At 39.7% G+C, this 10,129-nt stretch overlaps 1 pseudogene; it reads right to left on the bottom strand.

Moving 5' to 3' along the window:
- Positions 1-340: 340 nt before the first annotated feature.
- On the bottom strand, positions 341-8,951 carry LOC143682973 (putative phospholipid-transporting ATPase IIB; annotated as a pseudogene).
- Between the last annotated feature and the right edge of the window lie 1,178 nt (positions 8,952-10,129).

The following is a 10,129-nucleotide window of genomic DNA, read 5'->3' as shown; positions in this document are numbered from 1 at the left end:
CGGCTGCTTCCACAAGATGGATGAGGATTAAAACATGGCTTTTCTAGGGTACATAATCCTTTCAAGATGGCACACACAAAAAACAAAGATCATTATTCATAGAGAAAGTAAACTATAATTAAGTAGTACCTCCTTTCTGGTTTATGAAATTGGGGAGAACTGCAATCATTTAAAATAATTTTGTGGGACTTTGGAACTCTATTAGTACCTTGATTTGAAACTTTATTTCAATGTATTCCAGTGAAACCAGTGGCTTCAAGCTGGGGCCAACATACATTTTTCTGTCATTGCTTCACTAACTTCAGTAAAAACATTTCTGCAAACTGTTAAGATTAGCTCCTCACACCTCCTCTTGCAGCCAGTCGTCCTGCACAGTGGAGGACATGGTGGAGTCGGGGCCTTTCATGTAGAAGGCGATCCTGGCGGTGGATTTGTCCTGCACCATGCTACCCATCCGCCTGCTTTCCAACATGAAATGGGACATCTGCAGGACACAGTAGGTCAGCACCTGCCCTCCAGGGGTCTTCAGCTGCATGGACGCCAGGTCCCTGCTCACCAGGGTCAGTCTGGTGCTCTGTGTCCCCTGGACCACAGCGACCTTGTCCGGGCTGGATGCCTGGTAGGTGCAACTCTCGTCGCTGAAGTCCTGGCCCGCTTTGGCACAGTCGCTGTCCCCGCTCACTCCAGCTTGGCACTCATACACAGCGGTCCTGTTGTGACCCAAGGCGACTGCCTTCACTGCTTCACAAATCCCACTGTTCATGCTTTTTCTCACTTTGGGCGCCAAAGGTTTTGGGTTTTTCTTGGTGGGGAACTTAACTGGTATTTCCACTAGCTTGAGAATGCATCTGTGAATAAGAATGTATGACATGGTTTTAAACTCCATCCACTGTGTCAATTCTGTAAGATACAGTACCCAGAAGGGGACACTTACATATCATTTTGTTCTGGATAAGAGTTCCTGTCTTGTCAGTTAATACATACATCAAACGTCCCAGCTCCTTGGGAACGGTGCTTGTCCCCACGACTGTCCCAGGAATACATACGTCCTTCATAATTATCCACCCATATGCAGCTTGGCCCATGTCCAAGTTTACATGCAAACTTACGGGGATGATGTAGGAAAACAGAACAAGGAACTGAAAAAAATTGCAGCACCATGGACCTAGGAATACTTGTATGGTTACCATAACACCTGAAAGAACAACTAAAGCCAAAAAGAGTGCTTTAGTCAGTTAACTGAGTTCCAGGTCCAATAAATCAAACTTATTTTTTGGATTTAATGTGCTCATTATACGTTGAGTCTCTTTTCCAGCATAAACGGCAGTACCTATTACAGTATCTGATGCAATAACCGTGCTTGCCCGCAAGGTGTTCACAATGCCAAAGCTTTCATGGATGGGTGGGTCAGTGTTTTCCCTGGTAAATATACCTTCAAAACTATGAGTATCGGGTAGGCAACACTGGCTCAGTGGCAGAGTTCTCGCCTGCCATGCTGGAGACCTGGGTTCATTTCCCGGTGCCTGCCCGCGATAAAAACAACAACTCTAAATATCCAGTTGTGGCTTCTGACCATCAACATAGGCATTGATAGAAAAAAGGTCCCCCAAGGCTGGCACCCTTTGTGTGCAACTCACTGCAACCTTCAGCTTCCAGCCCATCTTGCCATCCAGTGGATCAGTTCAAATATAAGATGACCCTGCTTTTCCTGAGGTCCTAAGAAACACCATATCCGATGTAATTCTTTGATTCTTTTCCATTGTGATGACATCTTCAACTTGTATATCTGAACTCTTGCACTTGACCTCTACTGTAAGTTAGTTTCATAGTTGTGAATTCACTTCCTTGTCTTGCAGGAAATACCGAAATTCATCAATTGCTTCCTGCATGAGAGTAACAGCCAAGACAAATCCTTGCTGTGCCGGTCAGCCTGGCCCTGATGCCATGGCCATGGGCAGAGGGATCTGGTCCACCATGTTCCTGCTTCCCCAACAGTAGTATTGTAATACTCTGTCATCACTGTAACAAATATCCCACACCAACACTGTGGGTCAGCAATAGAGAGGGATAAGGAATACGAGGGGACTAGGGTCTTACTTTTTCTTTGTATTTCTTTTCTAAAGTAATGAAGATGTTCTAAATCTGATCGTGGGGCTGTATGCACAACCATGTGACGATACTGTGAACCAGTGATTCAATACTTTGGATGGTTTCTATGCTGTGCGAATGTATCTCAATAAAGTTGAATTTAAATATAAAGGAGAAATTAAGCTTTCTTACACATACACTTACACATAAACAAAAGCTGAAAGGGTTCATTATCAGAAGATGTGCACTACATGAAATGCTAAAAGGAGTCCTTCTGCCTGAAATGAAGGACACCAGACAGTAACTCCAAGCCATCAGAAGAAACAGAAACCACTGGTAAAGGTAACTATATAGGTAAATATAAAATCCATATTATTGTATTTTTGACATGTAATTGTTCTTCAGACTTAACAGACAAATGTGCAAAATAATATTTTAAATCTATGTTAATGGGCATGCAATGTGTACAGATATCATCTGAGCCAATAATAATATAAAGTGGAAGGGACAGAGTAATATACGAGTAGAAAATTTGTATACTACTGAAACTAGGTTGGTAGTAATCAAACTAGGTTGTTACTAGTTTAAGATGTTAATTGTAATTACAAAGGTAATTGCTAAGAACATAACTAAAAAATATAGAGAAAAGGAAAGAAGGGAATCAAACTGGTACGCTAAAAAAGCAACTAAATATAAAAAAGGCAATAATGGAGTAACTAGAGGAACAAAAACATGCAAAGACAAACAGAAAACCAATGGCTGAATGGCAGAAATAAATAAACACTTCCATCCCATTTATTACTTTACATGTCAATGGATTAAACTACCCTGTTAAAACACAGAGATTGGCAGACTGGATGAAAATCATGATCCATCTATCTGCTATTATAAGAGACTCACTTAAGGTTCAAAGACATAAAAGAGGTTGAAAGTTAAAGCATAGAAAAATGATATGTCATGCAAACAGTGATTAAAAGAGAGTCAAATTGGCTATATTATCATCTGACAACATAAACTCTGAGTAAAGAAAAAAAAGGATTACAAAAGACAAGGAAGAAAAAAAAAAGACAAGGAAGGAAATTGTATATTGATAACAGGTTCAATCCAGCAAAAAGCTATAACAATTATAAACATATAAGTACCGCACAATAGAGCCCCAGAATATGTGGAGAAAAAATTACAGAATTGAATGGAGAAATGGATAGTTCTACAATAATAGTTGGAGACTTCAATACACAATTGTGCTGCTTTGAAGCCATTACGTACTCTAGAAAAGGCCATGTTCTTTTAATCCATTCCTGGGGAAGTGGGCAGACATATTGTGGGTGGGACCTTTTGATTAGGTTGTTTCAATTGAGATGTGACCCAGCCCATTCAAGGTGTGTCTTAATCCTTTACTGGAGTCCTTTATGAGAATAAAAGACAGGAAAAGCTCAGTCAGCTCAGATTGAGAAACACTCAGAGAACTCAGATAGAAACACCCAGAGAGAGCTAAAAGACATTAACCTGGAGAAGCAAGCAAGGACACATGGAAGCTAAACATATGGAACCTGGAAAGAGGGACCATCAGACACTGGCCATGTGTCTTCTCGCTGACAGAGGAATCCTGGAGGCCAGCAGCCTGTCTTCAGAGACGGCATCATCCTGCTGATCCCTTAATTGGGACATTTTCACGGCCTTAGATCTGTAAATTTGTAAGCTAATAAATCCCCACTGTAAAAGCCAACCTATTTCTGGTATATTACATTCTGGCAGCTCTAACTAACCGAAACAACAACTTTCAATAATTGATAGAACATTTCAACAGAAGATCAATAAGGAAATAGAGGACTTGAATGGCACTATTAATCAATTAGACTTAATGGACATATATAGAACACTCCACCCAACAAGAGCAGAATATACATTCTTCTCACATGTGCATGGAACCTTTTCTAGGATAGATCATATATTAGGCCACGAATCAAATCTTAATAAATTTTAAAATATTGAAATCATACAAAGTACCTTCTTGGACCATGTTCTAGTTTGCTAGCTGCCAGAATGTAATATACAGAATGGTTTGTTAGAAAAGGGAATTTAATAAGTTGCTAGTTTACAGTTCTAAGGTCGAGAAAATGTCCCAATTAAAGCAAGTCTATAAAAATGTACAATCTAAGGTACAAGGGAAAGATACCTTGGTTCAAGAAGGCTGATGAAGTTCAAGGTTTCTCTCTCACCTGGAAAGGCACATGGCGAACATGGCGGGCTCTCCTTGCTTTCTCTCCTTGCTTCTTGTTCCCATGAGCTCTCCTGGGGACATATTCCTTTTTCATCTCAAAAGGTCTCTGGTTACATGGGCTCTGGCTCTCGCTATTCTTATCACCCTGTCATGGCTCTGCTCTCTTGGAATCTCTTCATTCTGAAGCTTTCTCCAAATGCTTCCTCTTTTAAAGGATTCCAGTAAACTAATTAAGACCCACCTGGAATGGGTGGAGTCACATCTCCATCTAATCAAGTTTAATACTCACAATTGGGTGAGTTACATCTCCGTGGAGATAACCTAATCAAATTTCCAGCCATTAGTACTGAATAGGGATTAGCAGAAACGGTTGCTCCCACAAGATTGATTAGGATTAAAACATGGATTTTCTAGGTACATAAATCTTTTCAAACCAGCACAGACCACAATGGAATAAAGCTAGAAATCAATAGAAGAACTGGAAATTTTATGAATATGTGGAAAGTAAGCAACACACTATTAAACAATCAAGGGATCAAAGAAGAAGTCACAAGGAAAATTAGGAAATATCTTGAGATAAACAAAAATGCAATGTACCAAAATTATGAGATGCAGTGAAGGCAGTTCTCAGTGAAACATGAAGATCTAAATACCCACATTAAAAAAAGGAAGAAATATCACTAATCAATCATCTGATTTCACATCTAAAGAAATGAGAACAAGAGGATCAAACTGAACCCAAAGTTAGTAGAAGGAAGGAAATAGTTAACATTAGAGTAGAAATGAAATAGAGAATAGAAAAATAGTAGAGAGAATAAATAACAGCAAAAGCTGATCTTTTGAAAGGATCAATAAAATTGAAAAATCATTCACCAGACTGAAAGAGAAAGAGGACACAAATGACTAAGATCAGGAATGAAAGTAAAAGCATTTCTACCAACCTTATAGAAGTGAAAAATAAAAAGGATTGTAAGAGGGTAATATGAACAGCAAATTAGAAAACCTAAAGGAAATGGAAAAATTGCCTAATCTGATGCAAGAAAAAAAAGAAAATCTCATCAGACTTATAACAAGTAAACAGATTAAATCAGTAATTAAAAATCTCCCAACAAAGAAAAATCCAGCATTGGATGGTTTCACCGCTGAATTCTACTGAACCCTTAAAGATTTAATACCAATCCTGCTTCATCTTCAAAAAATAGTAGAGGAAGGATTACTTCCTAACTCATTCTATGGGGCCAACATTATTCTGATGCCAAAGCCAGGTAAGACAGCACAAGAAAGTGAAATTTCAGACCCATACCCCTTATGAATATAGATGCAAAAATACTGGCAAGCCTTTTGCAAGTGAAATCATTGCCCTTACCCTACGTGGGACATGACATCCAGGGGTGGCTGAAAGTCTCCCTGGCAGCGTGGGAGATGACTCCCAGGGATGACCTTGGCCCTGGCACCATGGGATCAACAGTGACATTCTGACCGAAAGGGGGAAAAGAAGTGGAATAAGTAAGGCATCAGTGGCTGAGAGAGTTCAGACAGAGTTGAGAGCCTGCTCTGGAGATCACTCTTAGGCAAGCTTCAGTTAGACATTGCTACCTAACCATAACTTGCCAAAACCATTCCAGCCAATCCTAAAGAACACCTGGGGCATTATATAAGATTCTACAAGTGTTCCAAGCACTAGGGTAACTTTCTAGAAACCTAAAACCTCCAGATAGGTCCCTGGACCAGACAAGCCCTGAAATGCAGAGGGCCCACCCTCTCCAGAACATCAGCTAGTTTTATCCCCCATCCAATATTATCAACAGCCTCTTCCAACATGAAAAAGTTAGAATGGGCGTAGCCCAAATACTTCTATACAGCAGGAGAAAGATCAAAGGTAATGGTCGAGATATACAGAGAAGTTAGGGTTTAACAAACGAGTATGATTGCCAAATCAGTGTACTGATATTTCTTTTAGTCTCCAGTATCTCAGAGCAGTTAGAAGTAAAAACCTAAAATTATGGCGTTGTAACTCATAGTAAACTCTGAAATTTGTTCTACAACTAATTATTGCCATGTACTTTGAAATTTATTGCTTTTTTGTATATGTTATTTTTCACAAAAAAGAAAAAATATTTCTTCTAGCCTCCAGTGTTTTGGAGCACTTAGAAGGAAAAATCTGAAATAGTGGAATGGAACCCATAACAAACTCTGAAATCTTTTCTGTGACTACTTGTTACAGTGTACTTTGAAAATCATTGCTTTTCTTTCTTTTCTTTGTATATATGTTGTATTTAACTATTTAAAATGTTTAAAAAGTGTGGGCCATGATGGCTTAGCAGGCAGAGTTCTCACCTGCCATGCTGGAGACCTGGGTTCAATTACTGGTGCCTGTCCATGCCAAAAAAAAAGTTTAAAAAGGACTGGCAAACCATATCCAACAGTCTTTTTAAAGGATTATATGCCATGATCAAGTTGGATTTATTTAAGGAATACAAGGATGGTTCAACATAAGAAACTCAATCAATGTAATACACCACATTACTAGAACAAAGGAAAAGCACATGGTTATTTCAAGTAATGCAAAAAGGCATTTGACAAAACCCAACACCTTTCCTGATACAAACACTCAGAAAACTAGGAATAGAAGGAAACTTTTTCAATATGATAAAGGCCATTTATAAAAATATCATATCAATGGAGAAGCACTGAAGACTTCCCCCTTAAGACCAGAACAAGACATAGATGTCTTCTGTCCTCACTGTTATTCAACATTGTACTGGAAGTTCTAGCCAGAGCAAATAGGTATGAGAAATAAATAAAAAGCATCTAAATTGGAAAGAAAGAAGTCAGAAGTCCCTATTCACAGATTTGACATGATCCTATATATAAGAAATCCCGAGACTCCACAAGAAAGTTACAAGAACTAATAAATAAATTCAGCAAAGTTACAGGATGCGAGATAAAAATGCAATAGTCAGTTGGGATTCTGTACCCCCGTAATTAACAATCCGAAGAGAAAATCAAGGAAGCAATTCCATTTATAATAGCATCTAAAAGAATATAATACCTAGGTATAAAATTAACCAAAGAGCTTATACACTGAAAATCACAAAACACTGCTGAAAGGGATTAAAGAAGACCTAAATAATTGGAAACACATCCATGTTTATGGACTGGAAGACTTAATATTGCTAAAATATCAATACTGTCTAAAGTGATCTACAAATTCATGCTTAAATACAATTCCAACCAAAATTCCAGCAGTCTCTTTCTGCAAAACTGGAAAAGTTGATCCTCAAATTCACATGGAATTGCAAAGGTCTCCAAAGAGACAAAACAAACTTGTATAAAAAGAACAAAGTTGGAGAACTCACATTTCCTGATTCTAAAACTTACTATAAAGCTACAATAATTAATTCCAGTATGGTGCTGGAATAAGATTGTCCATATAGACCAGTGGAATAGAACTGATATTCCAAGGATAAATCCATAAATCTATGGCCTTGTTGAATTTTTTTTTTTTTTTTTAGTACATGGGCTGGGAATTGAACCCTGGTCTCCTGCACAGCAGGCAAAATCCCACCACTGCACCCATGCACCCTATGACCAGTTAAGTCTTGACAAGGTTGCCAAGTCCAATCAATGGGAAAAGAATAGTCTCTTCAACAAATGGTGCTGGAACAACTGGAAATCCACATGCAAAAGAATGAATACAGACCCCTACCTTTCACCATATATAAAAATTAATCCAAAATGATCAAAGACCTAAATATAAGAGCTAATATTATAAAATGCATAAAAAACATAGGGAAATATCTTCAGGAACTTGTAGTAGACAATGGCTTTTTAATTCTACACCTAAAACAAGAAATGAAAGAAAAAAATAGATGAATATCAAAATTAAAATTTTTTGTGCATCAAAGCATAGTATCAAGAAAGTGAAAAGACAATTCTAAGGAATGGGAGAAAATATTTGGGAACCCTCTATCTGATATGGGTTTAATATCCAGAATATATAAAGAACTCCTACAAGTCAACAAGAAAAAGACAAACAACCCACCTTAAAAATGGGTCAAGGATTTAAATAGCCATTTCTCCAAGAAAGATATTCAAATGTCCAATGAGTATATGAAAACATGGTCAATATAATCAGCTATGAAATAAATCCAAATTAAAACCATGAGCTACCACACTAGGATAGCTATTATTTTAAAAACTCAAAATAAGAAGTGCTGGTGAGGATGTGGAGATACAGGAACGCTCATACATTGTTGACAGCAGTGTAAAATGGTGCAATCCGGAATGGTGGTTTCCCATCAAGGTGGAACAGAGGAAGGGGTATCTCTGCTGGCGGGGTTGGCGAGGGGGTGTCCATGCTAGTGGGATGGCATGGGGTTGTCAGTGCACAGGCTCCTGGACACCTACTGCTGCTGTTACCCTTGGGTGCAAACTAATGGGCCACACTGGAGGAGGTGTTAGAGGGAGCCTGGCAGAGGGATCTGGTGTCCCGTCTGCAGCGGTCCTCAGCCCCCAGGAGCTCCAGCCTGGTTTCACTGTGGTGTACCAGGTAGAAGCAGAACCTGCTGGCAGGGTAGAAGCAGTGCACCCACTGCATGCAACCAGGCTTGGCGACCTGTTTTGGGATCTCCCCAGGCATCGTCGCCAATGGCTGTGCTGGGGCTGGCAGTTTGCAGCCAGGGAACCAGCACTTTGGAAAACAGTTTGGTGTTTCTCAGAAACTTAAACATAGAATTACCATATGACTAGACAATTACATTCCTAAGTATATATTCAAAAAAAATGTAAGCAGGACAGATATTTGCACACCAATGTTCATAGTGGCCTCACTCACAATAGCCAATAGGTATAAGCAAACCAAGTGTCCTTCAGCAGATGAATGGATAAACAAATGTAGTCTACCCAGACAATGCAACAATATTCAGCTGTAAAAAGGAGTGAAGCGCTGGGTGCGTGGGTGGCTCAGTGTAGAATGCATGCCTTTCATGCAGGACACTCGGGTTCAATTCTGGGACCAGGCACCTGCCCCCCCTCCACCAAAAAAAAGATGAAAAAGGAGTGAAGTACATGGTACACGCTACAACATGGATGAACCTTCAATACACCATGTTTAGTGAAATAAACCAGACATTAAAGAACAAATATTGTATAATTTCTCTTATAGGAGAAATCATATTCTAAGAATCTGACTAAGCAAATTCATAGAGACAGAAAGGGGTGGTACAGGGAGGGGGATGGAGAGTAATGGGAAATTATTGCTAAATGAGTATGAGTTTTGATTTGGGGTGATGAAAACAGTTAGGAAATAGAAAGTTGTGAGAGTTACATAATATTGTCATTATATTTAATGTCAAAGAATTGCCACTTTAAATGGCAAAATTTATATATATTTATATAACTGTAGTATATCTTACCACAGTTAAAAAATAGATTTTACTAATTTTAAAAACATACTCTTTCAGAAATCTGGAGCCTGGAGCAGAGCCGCGGAGCCCGCGGGACTGCACCAACGGGAGCCCGAGACTAGGAAGTACGGCCAAGCTCCTTGGGTGCACTACCCTCACCAGTGCAGCCCCATGACTGGTGACTCACCCCACACTCCAAGCACCTGAACCCCGTCACCCACTCCCACTCCCGGTGTTCCACGGCATCCCCACCCCACCAGCACCCAGTGCACCTACTTGCCCCACACCCCCACCCCAAGTGCAGCCCAACCCCCCTCTCCTGCACCCCTCCAGAGCACTACCTCCTCTCCCTATTCCCTGCAGGCTGTTGCCAGGTCATAAAGGCTGCAGGTACTAACCTTCAGCCTGAGCT

This window comes from Tamandua tetradactyla, chromosome 5 (genome assembly GCF_023851605.1).
Source record: "Tamandua tetradactyla isolate mTamTet1 chromosome 5, mTamTet1.pri, whole genome shotgun sequence".
Taxonomy (NCBI): domain Eukaryota; kingdom Metazoa; phylum Chordata; class Mammalia; order Pilosa; family Myrmecophagidae; genus Tamandua; species Tamandua tetradactyla.
Note: the sequence above shows the minus strand (reverse complement) of the source record. Positions and strands in the feature narration are given on the sequence as shown.